Source organism: Rhinatrema bivittatum, chromosome 1, assembly GCF_901001135.1.
Source record: "Rhinatrema bivittatum chromosome 1, aRhiBiv1.1, whole genome shotgun sequence".
In the NCBI taxonomy this organism is placed as follows: Eukaryota; Metazoa; Chordata; class Amphibia; order Gymnophiona; family Rhinatrematidae; genus Rhinatrema; species Rhinatrema bivittatum.
The window spans coordinates 28,147,917-28,167,951 of NC_042615.1; positions in this window are offsets into that span (position 1 = coordinate 28,147,917).

The window sequence follows — 20,035 nt, forward strand, 5'->3', positions numbered from 1 at the left end:
TATGTTCTTATATTTCTCTAGACCAATCTTCCACCCATTAATCCAGCTAAACCTATGTGTGCTCTGGAAGTTCATACATTCTTTTTGTCTGACTGAGGATGGCAATTGTCAGACAGGGAAAAAATCAAAAAATATAATCCAGAAATATGAGAGTGGAAAAAGGGTGTTCAGACAGGCCCATTTATTCAGGGCACTCACTTAGAAAATGTTGCTCCCTATTACTATGACTGGGATTTGACTATACCAGGCTATAATCTGTTCAAGAGGACAAGGTAATCAGAATGTGAGAGGAAAAGGAATCAATGAAAAAAATATCATTAAAGCAAGAGAAATTCAAGAGGGGATAAATATGGTCACCAGTCCCCTCCACTCAGGGTCTCTGCCCCCTGAGCTCCCCCCCCCCCCAACCCAACCCCTGTACCAAGAGACATCTGCAGTTGACAAAAGGCTATTTAACGAGATGCACTGATGGGCATGCAGCTTCAGAATCTGAGCCCCAAGAAGCAGCAGTAGGCATATCCATCAAGGGCTATCCTTCTCCTGACATGTCCCCTGCAACCAAACACCAGGACCAAGAGAGAAGTGATCCTGCTTCCATTGATGACATCTGCAACCAAAAACCATATAGTTAAAGAGTTTGTTCTGCTGGTGGGCCTTTCCACTGGTGGGCCCAATTCCAAAGTGGAACCATGCACCCATTCATGTGCATCCTTCAAGGTACCAAGAGACCAACCTGAACGATCATAGTAAGACTATTACAAGAGAAACAGCTACAGGGGTGTGAGCAGTGAAGTGTTGCCAGCTGTCTCAAAGCTTCTCCTTCTTTCTCCCCCAAGCACCATTCCAAAGCACCACCACAAATCTCACCTGCTCTCCCCACCCCATTCCTGTGATTTCATCAGAGATTGCCTCAAAGCTCCACCCCATAGGAGTTTCCTGCCCTAACCCCTAACCCCTACAAACCATACATCCAACACCCATCCCACTTCCCATCCTCCTCACTATCCAAAACCAACCAATAGGATGTACTGCATGCCAACACTATCTTCTATACCCCTTCACCTATCCAAACTGTCACTGCAGATACTCCTCAGTGCAGTGCTGCACCACACAGACAGAAGAAACCCATAGATCCCTCACCTACCCATCTAGAATATGGGAAGACCAGCCTTGGACAATACCTAGGCATATCACTCACCACAAGCTGTTATAGGTGGAACACATGTTCCACCTATAACAAAATCAATCAATTAATCAATCAATTACATGATACTCAAAGACAGCTCTGCTGAAATCTTTGTTGAATTGAAACCTAGGTACAAGATGCTAACATCTCACAATTTATTCAAATTTGCCTTCAAGACTACACTTTTACCCACATCCTTTGCAGGAACAAAAGAGACATGGGATAGTAGCAGTCATTCTTAACAAGATCACACTGGGCTTGACATGCTCTCTCACATGGGAATCTGAACAAATCAAAATCATATTTCTACAGGCTGATACTCATCCCAGATAGGGGATTCTCCTAATATACTATACATCATTCAGTACTAACAAAGCTTTGCATGGCCTCCTACAACTAATATCAGAGATCCGTTTAGAATACCTGAGGACACTAATCATGGGTGACTTTAACATTCATATACATGAATACCACCTGGGCCTTCCCAAAAATCCCCTGATGTCATAACCCACTCCACTGATAAAGAGAGAAAACCATGCTCAAGGCAGGAGTGTATCTTAGAGAGACTGGATGGTCTGGAGCTAAGATCTTCTTCCTTCAGCAGTTGACATTCCCCATGGGTTGTGCCCCTGGTGCAGCAACTTCCAAGACTTACCAGGCAGAAATGGAGTAGGAATCAGTAGTGAAGCTGAGGATCAGGATCAAAGCCAAGGATCAGAAATGAAGAAGGTGTCAGTATAGAACAGCCACCAGGAATACATAGGAAATTGGCCAGGCAACAGGATAGCATGGAGCAAACTCGATAAGGACTGTTGGATAAGTAAAGGTATGTCAAGCTAGGTCTCCTTATATGCAGCCCTCAAGTTAGGATACACCTAATGCTGGTCTAATAGGGTGCCTCTGGGAGTTGGTCTTCCTAGTGCTGTTTAAGCTGCATGATTTTATAGGATTCTTGCTGAGCCAGATCCACTAGTCTTAAACACCCAGGGCTGCACATTCAATCCTCACTGCCCTGACACCTGGCCATATATGATACCCTGGGACTAAACCAACTACTTAATGAGCCAATCCACAAAGCTGGGCACACCTTTGACCTGTTACTATCCCCAGTGCATCTGCTAGATGCTAGAAATTTGTTAACATAGAAACATAGAAACATAGAAATGACGGCAGAAGAAGACCAAACGGCCCATCCAGTCTGCCCAGCAAGCTTCACACATTTTTTCTCATACTTATCTGTTTCTCTTAGCTCTTTGGTTCTATTTCCCTTCCACCCCCACCATTAATGTAGAGAGCAGTGATGGAGCTGCATCCAACACTACCACAGTGATGGAGCTGCATCCAACACTACCACAAAGGAATGCTTTTACAAACTGCAAGACCTTATGAAACTAAAACCACTCCTTCACTTCCGTGACTTCAGAATGGTGTTGCAATCCATCATCCTGTCAAAACTTGACTATTGCAACTCCATTCTTCTCGGTCTCCCTGCTAACACCATCAAACCTCTGCAGATGGATCAGAATTCAGCAACGAGGATTCTCACCAACACCAAAAAAGGGACCACATCACCCCCCACCCTTCAGATCCTCCATTGGCTGCCCATTAAATCCAGGATTCTCTTTAAAGTCCTCACGATTATTCACAAAGCTAAGCACAACCTTTCCTCTATCAATTCAACTATCCATCTAAGACTGCATACTTCATCCAGACCAATCAGAAGAGCCTACAAAGACACATTGTATGCCCCCCAAGCAAAAACATCCTTAAGGAAGCGCGTCCTATCGACAGCAGGACCCCATCAATTGAATGCGCTTCCACCCGACCTCCGGCAAGAACCGTGCCCGTCTGCATTCAAAAAGAAACTCACAACATGGCTATTCAGCCAAGCCTTTCCTGACATTTAACATACCCTCTCTTTCTGTCTGACATTTCCCTTTACTGTTGTTTATTCTCCATAACCTTTTCTGCTCTTATCACACATATACGCTCTCACTGCAATCCGCAGCTTAGTGGATTCAACAGTCCCAGTCCGGGACCCACTCCTTTAAAAAGTTAAAAAATGTATGTAATCAAGCTCCTTATGTCAAGCTGTACACTAGTTTTGCTCCCAATCTTACTTAAACTATGTCTCGCAATTCTGTTATTATTATTGTAATTTTGGAAATTTAAGGATGGCCCTTGGCTCACTCCTGGCCTTTTAAGGCTGGGCCCTGACATTTGGTCATATTGCTCTCAAATGTAAGTCTCTCAATGCCTTAACCTAGGATTCTCCCAGATCTCAATTCTGATTCCACTTATATAGTTATTGTTAATCCCCTCACCACAATTATTTACATCCCCGGCTCATTGTATCGCCCCTTGCTATTCATACAGTTCATGGATCTCTTTGTTTTCTCATACAGTTCATGGAGCTCTTTGTTTTCTCAGTTCTCATGTCAGCTGTTAATTGTAAAGATTTATTACCCCCTCGGCACTGTTAATTGTATCCCCTGTTCAATGTATTGCCCCCGAGTGAATTTTGCAGTTGCATTGTAAACCGATGTGATGTATTTTATACAGGAACGTCGGTATAGAAAAGTAAAAAATAAATAAATAAATAAATAGAAGAATATACTGTTGAAAATTCCTGACTACCCAACTTTCTTAGACTGTTCTCTACCTAGTCTTCTTTGAAATGCATCCATTTATGCTTCAGAAAAACCTCAAAACTAGTTCAGACACACATGAACCCTCAATCCTTTTTACATACCCTCCAATGCACAATAGAAAACACACCCCTGCCATGATCCCCATCATGAAAATGCTGTTAAACAGCAGAAGTTGAGACTTCAAATCAACCAGGGATAAAATCTCCCCATAGAAAATCACATGCATCAAAAACTCATCCTAGCTATCCGCTCCTTGGAGGGCCTAACGCCTGGGACTATGCCTGCCCCGTTCCTCGTGGCTTCCCTGGAACCTTTACTGCTCTTTCATGAGTACTCCACTCTGCGGACCACTTTCTACTCTACCAAGAACCTCCCCGGTGTACCCTGTGCTGTGGACCATTACCATCTCTACGGAGGTATCCTTCGGACACACTGCTCTGTGGCCCCTTGCTTACTCTACCGAGGACTTCCATGGTGCACCCCACTTGTGGACCACAACCATCTCTACCAGAGACTCTCACTGGTATACCCCGATTCGCGGTTCATTACCATCTCTACTAGGACATTATCTGCGCACTCCCCTCTACGGACCACTATCTTCTCTGCTGAGGACCTCACTGACGTACCCCCTCTGTGGACCACTACCGTCTCTACAGAGGACACTATTTGGTGTATCCCGCTTTGTGGGCCACTACCATCTGTACTACAGTCCTCTTTGGTGTACCCCGTCCCGCGGGCCACTACCATCTCTACGGAAGACCTTGCTAGTGTATCCCGCGCTGCAGACCATTACCAACTCTACAGAGGTATTCCCTTTGGGTATTCCCCATTTCACTGACCCTGTGCCTCTGGGTCTGTGAGACCTCCTCTTTTGCACCCCCCGCTCCATGGGTAGTGCTCCTATCTCTTTAATAAAGACTCTGATGGGGTCATTTATCAAAATGCAATAAGGCGTTTTCGCATGCGTGAAGGGCTTATCGCATGCGAAAAGTGCCATTAATGCATGTGATAAGCCCTTAATGCATGCAATATCACCATGTCATATTATGCGATGCAAATCCGAAAAAGAGGAGGAGATTTGTGCAATGTTCTCTCAACCTAGCTTGATGAACTCTATATCTGGGTAACATCACGATAGGTTGAGAGAACACTGCACAAATTTCATCTTTGAGTGAGTTTCCTCACTCTGAGGGTCATCAAACAGAGAGAGAGAGAGAGTCTAGCCATAATGGCCCAACACTAGATAGGTATTTATATCTCTATGGGAGGCCCACCTAGTAACTCAAGGTGAGGATTAGGTATTTGTGTAGGGGGTTAGGGGCCAGGTTCTGTTTACCTAGCTTGATGTTACCCAGGTAGAGAGTCCATCAAGCTAGGTTGAGAGAACATTGCTCAAATCTCATCTTTGGGTGAGTTTTCTCACTCCGAAGGCCATCAAATCTTCACACGAGACCACTGTTCTGTTCGTACGTCTCACGTTGAATGTCAAAGTAGCCCCTAACCCCCTACACTAATACCTAAAACTCACCTCAAGTTACTAGGTAGGCCTGGCACGTATTGCAAAGTCTGAAAAGGTTATTGCAATTTGCGCTAACTTAGCTCTTTGCATAGGTATTGAGGGGCGGATTTTAAAAGGAGCGCGAATAGCCTACTTTTGTTTGCGGTCCAGGCGCAAACAAAAGTACGCTGGATTTTAGTAGATACGCGCGGAGCCGCGCGTATCTGCTAAAAACCTGGATCGGCGCGCGCAAGGCTATGGATTTTGTATAGCCAGCGCGCGCCGAGCCGCACAGCCTACCCCCGTTCCCTCCAAGGCCGCTCTGAAATCGGAGCGGCCTCGGAGGGAATCCTCTAACTCCCTCCCCTCACCTTCCCCTCCCTTCCTCTACCTAACCCACCCGCCCGGCCCTGTCTACACCCCCCCTTACCTGTGTTGGTGGATTTACGCCTCCCGGACCTGGGGGCGGGTACGTAGGGTGTGGCCATGCCCCCGGACCGCCCCGGGCCGTAGCCACGCCCCCGTACCCGCCCCCAAAACGCTGCCGACACACCCCGAAAACGCCGCGACGACCGGGACCGCCCCCGACACGCCCCCGACATGCCCCCCTTGGAGAACCCCGGGACTTACGCGAGTCCCGGGGCTCTGTGCGCGCCGGTAGGCCTATGTAAAATAGGCTTCCCAGCGCGCAGGGCCCTGCTCGCCTAAATCTGCCCGGTTTTGGGCGGATTTAGGCGAGCAGGGCTCTGAAAATCCGCCTCTTAGTGCAAATTGCAATAAACTGTATATTAGCATAAACCATGCCCCTTTTGCTATCACATGCAATATTTATCACATTTTGATAAATCCAGGCCTAAATGACATAGGACTAGCAAGCCCTGCACTTGCCTGGTCCACCTCTTTTCTCTAGGACTGTACCCAGGCTGTATTACTTGGAACAACTCTCTCAGAATATTACCTCCTGTCATGCAGTGTTCCACAAAGCTCCATCCTAACACTCACCTTATTCAACATTTATATGCTCCCCTCTCTGAGCAAATTTATTAGAGACTTCCATATCACATACTACTCCTGTACCAATGACATACAACTACTGATCCCATTCAACAGAATAGAAGACACTACCATCACCAACCTTAACAATTGCTTGGACAAAATTGCAAGCTGGCTTTGCCAAAACAAACTAAGCCTAAACTCAAAGAAGACAGAGATGCTATGGCTTGGGAAACATGAACACAGCCATACTCATCCAAAAGTGGTCGTTAATGAAACAATAATAACCCTTAATTCCCAAGCCAATAGTTTGGAATTCACTTTAAACTCCCAACTAACCATCAAACTATAAATCTAAAAAATAATAAATAAATAATAAACCCCGGATCCAAGCAGTGACCAACATTACACTACAGTAACACTATGAAGAACTGACTGTTTGTTTGATTTCCTACATGGTTACCCGCCAAGTTAAGTTTATAAATTACTTATTGGTTACTCTATAGTTACTCTATGTTAGCTAATTCTTCCTGCTCTCTTGTCCTGAATTTGCATTACCCTGTTTTTTGTAACTTCCTCCTATACTTTTTGATTACCCCACGTTTTGCTGTAAACCGGTACGATAAGATATTTATCTTGAGCATTGGTATATTAAAAGATTCTAAATAAAATAAAATAAATAAATAAATAACATAACTTTTTTCTATCTCCACCTGCTCTGCAATCTCTACCCCTTTCCAGTTGATAATGCCTTTGTAACTGCTGTTCATACTACTGTAATCTCTCACCTACTGCAACTCGCTCTTTGCTGGAATCCCTATATTTATTTATTTATTTATTTATTTATTTATTTATTTATTTAAAGAATTTTTATATACCGGGGCACGTAAAAAAATATCACCTCGGTTCACAGTGTAACATAACATAGCAACAAGCTTTACAATGAGTATAAATATCGGTTCACAGAGTAACATAACATAGCAACAAGCTTTATAATATTTTAATGGCTAAATGAGATTAATCTATAAGGGAAAGCAGAGTTGATACTTGGGGGAACTTCATGTTTTTAAATAGATCGATTACTCAATGAAGTTTACTTATTAACTTTTAACATACGAAAAAGAAGTCAAAGCATTTACTATTAACATGAGAAGAAGAATATAAATGGTAGAAGCTTGGGGAAGGAAGAGAGGGTGGCAGAGAAGTGGGGGGTGGGCTGTGGGGGAATAGGGAAGTAGGAGGAGGAGGGGAAGAGATGGGAGGGTAGTTGCGGTAGATATATTAAGAAGTGTCAAACAGACAGTGAGTATGAGTTCGGGTAAATGCCTTTGGAGGTAGTCAGTCAGTCAGGGCATGCTCGTTTGAAGAGTCAGGTTTTAAGATTCTGTTTGAATTTTTTATGGCATGGTTCCTGGTGTAGGTGGGGGGGCATTTCATTCCAGTGGGAGGTTCCTGCTATTATGAATGATCGTTCTCTGATAGTGACGTGTTTCATGAGTTTGGGGGAAGGTGTCGGGAGTTTGGCTTGGTGTTGCTTTCTAGTTGGTCTGGTTGGGTTGCAAGGATAGAGATGTTCAGGGAACCAGTGCATGTTTTGGTTGTGGATGGCTTTGTGTATGAGAGTGAGGGATTTATATATTATTCTAGAGGTTACTGGGAGCCAGTGTAGGGAATGAAGAACTGGGGTGATGTGGTCATGCCGGTGAGAGTTGGTAAGAATGCGGGCAGCGGCGTTTTGTAGGAGCTGTAACGGTTGAAGTGTATTTTTTGGTAAGCCTAGGAGGATAGCGTTACAGTAATCGATCTTGGATAAGATCATGGCCTGCAGCACTGTTCGGAAATCGGAAGTGTGTAATAGTGGTTTGATTCTCTTCAGGGTTTGGAGTTTGAAGAATCCGCTCTTTATAGTAGCAGAAATGAATTTTTTGAGGTTAAAGTGGTTGTCTATCCATATGCCTAGGCTGCGAACCAGTTGTGTGGAAGGGCAGGGGGGTGGCGAGGGGGGAGAGAGGTTGAGTGGGGGAATGTTAGGAGGAGAAATGATGAGTAGCTCTGTTTTGTTGGTATTGAGTGCCAGAAAGTTGTCCGTGAGTAGTTTGTTTATTTCAGAAAGGGCAGAATTCCAGATCTTCATTGTGTTTGAGATAGAGTCAGTAATTGGTATGAGTATCTGCACGTCATCTGCATATATGAAGTGCATATAACTTGTTCTTTGCTGGAATGCCAAACTCCAGGGAAGATGGCTCAGAACCAACATCTGAATTTATCTGGCTGAATGCTTTTGAATATGGTTCTCCATGTTTTTAACACTTGTTTTGTGAGTTGTTAATCAACATTATTGTACACAGCTTCACACACAGACACTATGGGGCGGATTTTAAGAGCCCTGCTCGCCTAAATCCGCCTAAATCCGGGCGGATTTAGGCAAGCAGGGCCCTGCGCGCCGGTGCGCCTATTTTACATAGGCCTACCGGCGCGCGCAGAGCCCCGGGACTCGCGTAAGTCCCGCGGTTTTCAGAGGGGGGCGTGTCGGGGGCGTGTCGGGGGTGGGCCTGATCCGCGCGGCGTTTTCGGGGCATGTCGGGAGTGTTTCGGGGGCGGGCCCGGGGGCGTGGTTACGGCCCGGGGCGGTCCGGGGTCGTGGCCGCGCCCTCCGGATCCACCCCCAGGTCGCGTCCCGGCGCGCTAGCGGCCCACTGGCACGCGGGGATTTACGTCTCCCTCCGGGAGGCATAAATCCCCCGACAAAGGTAAGGGGGGGGGTTTAGACAGGGCCGGGCGGGGGGGTTAGGTAGAGGAAGGGAGGGGAAGGTGAGGGGAGGGTGTTAGAGAATTCCCTCCGAGGCCGCTCCGATTTCGGAGCGGCCTCGGAGGGAACGGAGGTAGGCTGCGTGGCTCGGCGCACGCCGGCTATACAGAATCGGTAGCCTTGCGTGCGCCGATCCAGGATTTTAGCGGATACGCGCGGCTACGCGAGTATCTACTAAAATCCAGCGTACTTTTGTTTGCGCCTGATGTGCCAACAAAAGTACGCCAAATCGTGCTTTCTGAAAATCTACCCCTATGTATGTATCAATGTGTATGTATGTGTGTGTGTGAAAGGGTTACAGTAAAAGTATCACTAAATAAATTAATTTGTAATATCTAAACACCCAATAAGCAGTGCATTTGAACATATTTATTCATGTCAGAAAAACAGACGGGATGGAATGTTTGTATGGACAGAGTAAGTGGTACAGAGACAGCCCATCATAGTAGCAATGATAAAAGTCAGTCCTCCTCAAAAATAAAACAGAGAACTGTTTGGCTGCAGAGTGGCAGAACTGGAAGGAAGCACAAGGCTGAAGAAAGTGAAATTTGGAGATCATGTGCCACTTGTTTCTCTCGTTTTCGGAGCAGAGGGAAAAAGCAAGAGAGTAATCTAAGGCAGACAGTATCAGGGCAGGGACTTAGACTGGAGCAGCAGAAGTGCAACAGTCAAAACCAGCTGCACACTCCTCTACATTGGTTACAGCTTATCATGCAATGGAGGAAGTATTTTCAACTACTCATTCTGAGGAAGAATCTTGTCTGAGAATTGTAGATCAGCAGAATTTTATTTATTTTATTTATTTAAAATATTTTCTATACCATCGCTAAGTTAAATACCATCGCAATGGTTTACATGTCGGCACATATTTAATGTAGGTAAAAGTGTACTATAGTACATTCTAACAGGTGCCGTCAAAGGTTCGGTTACAATATTTCATTAGACATAGTCATTTAGCGAAGTAGTTCATGACCAATTGAACCAAGGTACTTACACGGGTAGTTTTATCACACATAGTATTATAGTTATGCTTATTGTGGTGTAAAGTTCATAGATTAATCTACTGTACAATCCTAAGTACTGTGTGTCGGTGCTCCCCTGCCTTTTCCTGAATAATTTCTATTCTCCCGTCTCTTTGTAAAATGCTTGTTTAAAGAGCCATGTTTTTACACTTTTCTTAAATGCCTTGAGATCACTTTGTAGTCTGATCTCTGGAGGCATTGTTTTCCAGATTATGGGTCCTGCTAGTGATAGGGCTCTTTCTCTCACTTGGGTCAGTCTTGCAGTTTTTATTGAAGGAATGGTTTTGAGTGCTTTATTTGCTGATCGGAGGTTCCTGTGAGGGACGTGTACCCGTAATGCTGTATTTAACCAGTCTGATTTATCATCGTAAATTAGTTTGTGAATGGTACATAGGGTTTTGTATTTAATTCTGTGTTCAATAGGTAACAAATGTAATTCTGCTAGGGTTTCAGTTATATGGTCCCTCCTTCTTTTTCCGGTTAGTATTCTAGCTGCTGTGTTCTAGAGTATTTGCAGTGGTCTTAATGTTGTATTAGGTAGTCCTAGCATAAGGGCATTGCAGTAATCCGTGCTGGAGAAAATTAGTGCCTGTAGTATTGTTCAGAAGTCATTTTGAGTTAGTAGTGGTTTAAGTTTTCTGAGTACCATTAGTTTTGCATAACCTTCCTTTACTTTTAGTGATATGTGTTGTTTCAGATTGATTTCAGGGTCTATTATTATTCCCAGGTTACGTACTTTTCCAAGCTAGTTCAATTTTCTGGTTGTCTTTGAGTATTATTGAGGTTTGACTTATTTCAGAATTTTTTCATTCTAAGTGTAGAAATTCTGCTTTATCAATATTAATTACAAGTTCCATTTGTGTCAGTAGTTGTTTTATAATGTTTAGGTACATGTTAGCTAAGTTTAATGTTTTCTCTAAAGTGTCCTCTATGGGTAGGATTAGTTGAATATTGTCAGCGTAAATGTAGTGTATAATTCCTAGCCCTGCAAGTAAGTGGCATAATGGCAACATGTATATGTTAAAAAGGGTCGCAGACAGGGCTGATCCCTGTGAAACTCCTATTTTGAGATTATTTTTTTCTGATAATGTGTTGTCGATCTGAACTTGGAAAAACCGGTTTTTTAGATATGAACTGAACCATTTTAATGTTACGCCCTGTAATCCGATCTCTTCTAGGCTATTTAGTAGTATTTCATAGGGATGTGAATCGTGTCCTCGATCGTCTTAACGATCGATTTCGGCTGGGAGGGGGAGGGAATCGTATTGTTGCCGTTTGGGGGGGGTAAAATATCGTGAAAAATCGTGAAAATCGTTAAAAAATCGAAAAAATCGAAAAAATCGAAAAACCGGCACATTAAAACCCCCTAAAACCCACCCCGACCCTTTAAATTAAATCCCCCACCCCCAAATAACTTAAATAACCTGCGGGTCCAGCGGCGGTCCGGAACGGCAGCGGTCCGGAACGGGCTCCTGCTCCTGCATCTTGTCGTCTTCGGCCGGCGCCATTTTCCAAAATGGCGCCGAAAAATGGCGGCGGCCATAGACGAAAAAGATTGGACGGCAGGAGGTCCTTCCGGACCCCCGCTGGACTTTTGGCAAGTCTCGTGGGGGTCAGGAGGCCCCCCACAAGCTGGCCAAAAGTTCCTGGAGGTCCAGCGGGGGTCAGGGAGCGATTTCCCGCCGCGAATCGTTTTCGTACAGAAAATGGCGCCGGCAGGAGATCGACTGCAGGAGGTCGTTCAGCGAGGCGCCGGAACCCTCGCTGAACGACCTCCTGCAGTCGATCTCCTGCCGGCGCCATTTTCCGTACGAAAACGATTCGCGGCGGGAAATCGCTCCCTGACCCCCGCTGGACCTCCAGGAACTTTTGGCCAGCTTGTGGGGGGCCTCCTGACCCCCACGAGACTTGCCAAAAGTCCAGCGGGGGTCCGGAAGGACCTCCTGCCGTCCAATCTTTTCGTCTATGGCCGCCGCCATTTTTCGGCGCCATTTTGGAAAATGGCGCCGGCCGAAGACGACAAGATGCAGGAGCAGGAGCCCGTTCCGGACCGCTGCCGTTCCGGACCGCCGCTGGACCCGCAGGTTATTTAAGTTATTTGGGGGGGGTTCGGGAGGGTGGGGGATTTAATTTAAAGGGTCGGGGGTGGGTTTTAGGGGGTTTTAGTGTGCCGGCTCACGATTCTAACGATTTATAACGATAAATCGTTAGAATCTGTATTGTATTGTGTTCCATAACGGTTTAAGACGATATTAAAATTATCGGACGATAATTTTAATCGTCCTAAAACGATTCACATCCCTAGTATTTCATGGTTTACTGTGTCAAAGGCTGCCGATAGGTCAAGCATTAGTAGAATATAGTGTCAGGAGGACCCCCAAGCTGGCCAAAAGTTCCTTTTGGGTGCAACGAGGGTCCCCCGGAGCAATCGCACTGGGAATCACGTGACGCCGCGTCACTCCGATGTGACGCCGACGTCACGTGCTCCTCGCAAAGGAGTTCAGAAATGGCGTCCTGACTCCCTGCTGTACCACCAGAGAGTTTTGGTAAGTCTTGGGGGGGGGGATTAAGGAGGGTGAGGGGTTTTAAATTTTTATTTAGGATCAACAATCGCGATTTCCAACTTATTCAACATAGCTATGTTGAATAAGTTGGAAATCCGATCGTTTTCGCCTCATCACTTTTTTAAGTTAAAAAAAAAAAAAAGTTGCGTTTTACATTTAAGTTCAAAACGAATGCACACCCCTACTGGTTTGGCCTCTGTTGGAAACAGGATGCTGGGCTTGATGAACCCTTGGTCTGACCCAGTATGGCATAGTCTTATGTTCTTATTGTCCCACATGTATTTTTATGCACATACTAGTTGCTTGAGCTATTTTCAAAGAGTCACTTACATGAATGAATGGATTAAGTACAAAGTTGCAGTCACTACTTTCAAACTGATTTCTGCCTCCATCAGTCCATGATGTAATGCATTGCTGCATTTGTATTGCCCCACACGACAGCTTTGCTCCTCATAAAGGGGCCTTCTGGACATGCCCTTGTTACTTCACGCCAGACTATGCAACACCAGAGACTGTGCTTTCTCTATTGTGGCGCTTGTCCTGTGGAACATTTTTTTCAGAGTCATTGCACCTAGTGGACAGTTTAAAAACTTTCAGGACTTTACCGAAAACATGGTGGTTTAAACAGGCATTTTCCTAGTTTATTGGACTGTTTCAAGCATTCCCTTTTGGCATTTTTTCATTGTCTTTCTCTTTGTTTAAAGGTCTATGTTACGTATAATTGGCATTTTATTTATGCTTTTTGTTGCGATTCCTAGCCGAGGTAGCACTCGGCCAGGACCCCCTACCTCCCTCGGAGCTCTGGAGAGGGGCCTTCCTCCGGTGCGACGGGCGGCGCACAGACCGTGGCATGCTTTCCCCGGCGTCTCTACTATGGCGTCGGGAAGACCGCGGCAAGTCCCGCCCCTTAAAGGGGCCCCGGCGCGCGGTCCAGGCTGGCCCCGGAAGATGACGTCAAGACCCAGGGAGATTTAAACCTCTCCCTGGGTTCCTACAGACGCCTTTGCAATAAGGTTCCTGTGTGCTTCTTGGTTCTTCTCTGCTTTGCCTGCCGCCTGCCTTGGCCCTGCCTGGACCAGGACTCTGCCTTGCCTGCCACCTGCCTTGACCCTGCCTGGACTGGACTTTACCTTGCCTGCCGCCTGCCTTGACCCCTGCCTGGACCTTGACTCTGCCTTGCCTGCCGCCTGCCTTGACCCTGCCTGGACCCGGAATTTGCCTTGCCTGCTGCCTGCCCTGACCCTGCCTGGACATGGACTTTGCCTTGCCTGCCGCCTGCCTTGACCCTGCCTGGACCCAGACTCTGCTTTGCCTGCTGCCTGCCTTGATCCTGTCTGGACACGGACTCTGTCCTGCCAGCCACCTGCCCTGACCCTGCCAGGACCCAGACCTTGTTTACTGGCCCTTTCCTTGATCCTGCTTGAACTCAGTTCCAGCTTGCTACCACTTGTCTAGAATCTTCCCTAGACATTGCTGCTCCACCTTCCAGAGAGGAGTTCATCAGGACTATTCCTCGGTGAGTACCCTCTGGACTAAGGGTCCATAGAAAACCGAGAACAGATTGCAAAGGCCATGGACCCGGTGGACTTGACAGGTCTCCAGGCTATTCCAGGCCTGGCTCAACAACTTATGCAACAAAGACAACAGCAACAACAGCAACAACAGTGCCTAGAAAATTTGATTGCCATGGTTGAACGTTTGGCAAACCGACTTGATGCGGTCCGAGGAGCAGAGACTGCTGTTCCTACTCCTGCAATTCTGAACAGTAATAGTGCGGTAACCCACTTGCCTGCTCCACCATGATATGCCGGGGATGCCAAACAATGTCGAGGATTTCTGAACCATTGCTTCATCTGGTTCTCACTATAGGAACAACAATTTCCTACAGAACGGGTTAAGACGTCCTTCATCATTTCCTTGCTAGATGGGAAGGCCCTAGCCTGGGCATCCCCGATCTGGAAACGTGGGGACTCCATTTTGGGTGACCTGCCACGATTCGTTCGGACCTTCCGCCAAATATTCGATTAACCAGGACGACTGGCTACCGCCTCCTCTGAACTCCTTAGTCTCCGTCAAGGCACCCGTACTTTGGATGATTTTGCAGTAGAGTTCCTCACCTTGGCATCCAAACTGGGATGGCAGACTGATTGCTTAAGGGGGATCTTTTTGGAAGGACTTTCTCCTCGTATCAAAGACGAGTTGGCGGCATGAGAGATCCCAGATGACCTTGAGGCATTAATAGATCTCGCAGGTTGTATCGATCGACGACTTCAACAACGAGCCAAAGAGTCTAGATCCTACCGTCGTACAGTTCCATTGGCCCCCACCTTCTCCCGCCCTATGGTTCATCCTACTAGGGATGTGAATCGTGTCCTCGATCGTCTTAACGATCGATTTCGGCTGGGAGGGGGAGGGAATCGTATTGTTGCCGTTTGGGGGGGTAAAATATCGTGAAAAATCGTTAAAAATCGTTAAAAATCGAAAAATCGAAAAATCGAAAAAACGGCACATTAAAACCCCCTAAAACCCACCCCCGACCCTTTAAATTAAATCCCCCACCCTCCCGAACCCCCCCCCCCAAATAACTTAAATAACCTGCGGGTCCAGCGGCGGTCCGGAACGGCAGCGGTCCGGAACGGGCTCCTGCTCTGAATCTTGTCGTCTTCAGCCGGCGCCATTTTCCAAAATGGCGCCGAAAAATGGCGGCGGCCATAGACGAAAAAGATTGGACGGCAGGAGGTCCTTCCGGACCCCCGCTGGACTTTTGGCAAGTCTTGTGGGGGTCAGGAGGCCCCCCACAAGCTGGCCAAAAGTTCCTGGAGGTCCAGCGGGGGTCAGGGAGCGATTTCCCGCCGCGAATCGTTTTCGTACGGAAAATGGCGCCGGCAGGAGATCGACTGCAGGAGGTCGTTCAGCGAGGCGCCGGAACCCTCGCTGAACGACCTCCTGCAGTCGATCTCCTGCCGGCGCCATTTTCCGTACGAAAACGATTCGCGGCGGGAAATCGCTCCCTGACCCCCGCTGGACCTCCAGGAACTTTTGGCCAGCTTGTGGGGGGCCTCCTGACCCCCACGAGACTTGCCAAAAGTCCAGCGGGGGTCCGGAAGGACCTCCTGCCGTCCAATCTTTTTCGTCTATGGCCGCCGCCATTTTTCGGCGCCATTTTGGAAAATGGCGCCGGCTGAAGACGACAAGATTCAGAGCAGGAGCCCGTTCCGGACCGCTGCCGTTCCGGACCGCCGCTGGACCCGCAGGTTATTTAAGTTATTTGGGGGGGGGTTCGGGAGGGTGGGGGATTTAATTTAAAGGGTCGGGGGTGGGTTTTAGGGGGTTTTAGTGTGCCGGCTCACGATTCTAACGATTTATAACGATAAATCGTTAGAATCTGTATTGTATTGTGTTCCATAACGGTTTAAGACGATATTAAAATTATCGGATGATAATTTTAATCGTCCTAAAACGATTCACATCCCTACATCCTACCACTTCTGAAACCTCTTCCGAAGGCAGGGATGATCCCATGCAGTTGGGTAGGAGCCATCTGACTACCAAAGAGAAGCAACGTCGAAGACGGATGGGATTTTGTCTTTATTGCGGTAATAAGGGACACCTATTAGCTCAATGTCCCGAATGTCCGGGAAACTATCGGACCTAGGTGTCTTAGAGGGGCTGACCCTAGGGAGCAATCTCGCCCCCCACTGTACTGTTCCGGTCACACTACATTACCTCCATGGGTCTCTTACAACTCTAGCCCTCATCGATTCTGGCTCAGGAGGAAACTTTATTTTGGAAGATTTGGTTCACCAGCTACAACTGCCAATACTTCCTTGCGAGACACCCCTATACATCTCGTCGATCCAGGGGGAGAATCTTTCGGGTCAAGTCACTTCTTGTACCACCCCGATAACACTCCGTCAGGGGTCCTCCATAAGGAGGAGATATACTTCTTCATTTTGCAAAAAACAGTGCATCCGGTGGTATTGGGCCTCCCCTGGCTACAGAAACATGCACCCATCATTGACTGGAGAACTCTTCAGATTACAGCTTGGGGACCAGAATGTTTCTCTACCTGTCTGAATCAGAGACCTCAACCCAAGATCCAAATAGCGACTACTAGACTCCGACCCCCTCTGCAATACACATATTTTATGGATGTTTTTTCCAAGGAAAAAGCAGAGACTCTTCCGGCACACCGTACCTTTGATTGTGCCATAAATCTGCTGCCTAATACATGTCCACCTAGAGGGCGAGTGTACCCATTATCTGGGCCAGAATCCCTGGTTATGTCTCAATACATTAAAGACAACCTTGAACGAGGATTTATATGACCGTCGTCATCTCCAGCGGGAGCAGGGTTCTTCTTTGTCCCCAAGAAAGATGGGTCGTTGAGACCATGCATTGATTACTGAGGACTTAATGCGATAACTCGCAAGGATCGATATCCTCTTCCACTAATTCCGGAGTTACTAGATTGCCTTCATGGAGCTAAAATATTTACCAAACTAGATCTACGCAGAGCATACAATCTGGTTCTGATAAAACTGGGAGATGAATGGAAGACGGCGTTTAATACACATGATGGCCATTATGAATATCTGGTGATGCCTTTTGGACTTTGTAATGCCCCAGCGGTATTCCAAAACTTAAAGAATGAGATATTTTGGGATATGTTGATTCAAGAAGTAATCATCTATCTTGATGATATCTTAATCTATTCCCAAAGCTTGGCTGCTCATCGCACAGATGTCCGAAAGGTTCTTCAGCGCCTGAGAGAAAACCGGTTATTTGTAAAACTGGAGAAATGTCTCTTTGAAAGACAATCACTACCTTTTTTGGGTTTCATCATTTCTACCACTGGGTTTCAAATGGACCCTGACAAGTTGGCTAGCATTCGGGAATGGCCACAACCAGTAGGACTTTGTGCACTACACCATTTTCTGGGGTTCACTAATTTTTACAGGACCTTTATCCCTCGATTTTCTCACATGGTATCACCACTCACAGCCTTGACCAAGAAGGGGGTAGATTCCAGAAAATGGCCTGACGAGGCTATTCAAGCCTTTAAGGATCTCAAGATTGCATTTCTACAAGAACCCTGTCTCCGTCACCCAGATCCCACATGTCCTTTTATTGTGGAGGTGGATGCTTCAGACGTGGCGGAGGAGGCGTACTTAGCCAACATTCCAATCAGGGGAAGTTACTCCCTTGCTCTTACTTCTCACGCAAATTTTCCCAAGCCAAAATAAACTATGGGATTGGAGACAAGGAACTGTTAGCTATAAAGATGGCCTTTGAGGAATGGAGGCAATGGCTGGAGGGTGCACAACATACTATTACGGGCTACACAGACCATAAAAACTTGGAATACCTTAGTAAGGCACAACGACTGAACCCACGCCAAGCTCAATGGTCGCTATTCTTCAGTCACTTTGATTTTGTATTACGCTATCGCCCCGCAACCAAGAATGTTCGTGCAGATGCCCTTTCCTGACTACATGAGACCGATGACACACCTGATCTCCCCAGCTACATTATTGATCCAGCCAAGGTGATCTTGGCCACCACAGAGACTGCACCACCAGGGAAAACTGTGGGTCCTCGCCACCTTCACACCAAGGTACTCTCATGGGCACACAATTCCCTTACAGCCTGCCATCCCGGGAGAACAGGTACCTTGGAAAGATTATCACGTTACTATTGGTGGCCCTATTTACACCGGGATGTGCGTGCCTATGTTGATTCCTGTCCGAAGTGTGCTCAACAAAAAACATTACCTTGTCAGCCATCGGGCCTCCTGCGACCCCTTCCATCACCTCAGGAACCATGGACCCATATAACCACTGATTTTGTGGTTGACCTCCCTCCTTCTTCCGGTCATCAAGAAATATGGGTGGTTGTAGATCGTTTTTCTAAGATGGCCCACTTTGTGCCCTTGCCAAAATTACCCTCTGCCCCTGAGTTGGCTGGGTTCTTCGCTCTTCATGTGTTTCGCCTACATGGTCTTCCACTTCACATAACATCGGACAGGGGGCCGCAATGTACTGCCAAATACTGGGGTGCACTGTGCAAGAAATTTGGTGTACAACTGGACTTTACTACTGCCTTTCATCCCCAAGGGAATGGGCAGGCTGAAAGGGTCAACAGAGGATTAAAACTGTTTCTTCGTCTATTCGTGAACGACTGCCAGGATGATTGGTCCACGCTATTACCCTGGGCCAAGTTCTCACATAATTCCCATATTCACTCCGCTACTGGGAATTCCAGATTGTCTAAGGCAAGCAGCCTCGGCCTCCTCTTCCTCTACCTCTTTCAGTTGCCTCTCCGGCAGCTCACCTTTCCGCATTGCAGTTGCATGAACTTTGGAAGGCCACCAATACCAGACTTCTACTGGCGGCTGTTGCTGCCAAGCGGACGGCGGACAAGAATCGTCGACCTTCCCCTCTGTTTAATACAGGAGACTGAGTTTGGCTCAGTACCCGCCACATTCGCCTTCGGGTCCCATCCATGAGACTCGCTCCCAAGTACATTGGGCCCTTCCTTATCAGTAAGCGTTTGGGACCAGTGACCTATTGCCTTCGACTTCCAACCAGTCTTTGGATCCATAATTCGTTTCACGTCTCATTGCTGAAACCACTGGTTTCTTCTTCCTTCCATGCTATTCCTCCTCAATCACTGGCTGTTGCATCTGAGGAAGATCTGATCTATCAAGTACAAGAAATTCTGGATGTCCGTCGCAATCACAGGTGTTGGGAATATCTGATTGCTTGGAAGGGGTTTAGTCCAGAGGAAAATTCATGGGAACCATCAGTGAATATTTTGGATAAAGCCTTACTTCAGCACTTTCATCTGACGCATCCTGAGAAACCCAGTCCTTCCAGGAGAGGGCATAAGAGGGGGGGTACTTGTGATTCCTGGCCGAGGTAGCCCTTGGCCAGGACCCCCTACCTCCCTCGGAGCTCCGGAGCGGGGCCTTCCTCCGGCGCGATGGGTGGCACGCGGACCACGGCATGCTTTCCCCGGCATCTCTACTACGGCATCGGGGAGAGCACGGCAAGTCCCGCCCCTTAAAGGGGCCATGGTGCCCGGTCCAGGCCGGCCCCGGAAGATGACGTCAAGACCCAGGGAGATTTAAACCTCTTCCTGGGTTCCTACAGACACCTTTGCAATAAGGTTCCTGTGTGCTTCTTGGTTCTTCTCTGCTTTGCCTGCCGCCTGCCTTAGCCCTGCCTGGACCCAGACTCTGCCTTGCCTGCCACCTGCCTTGACCCTGCGTGGCCCGGACTTTGCCTTGCCTGTCGCCTGCCTTGACCCT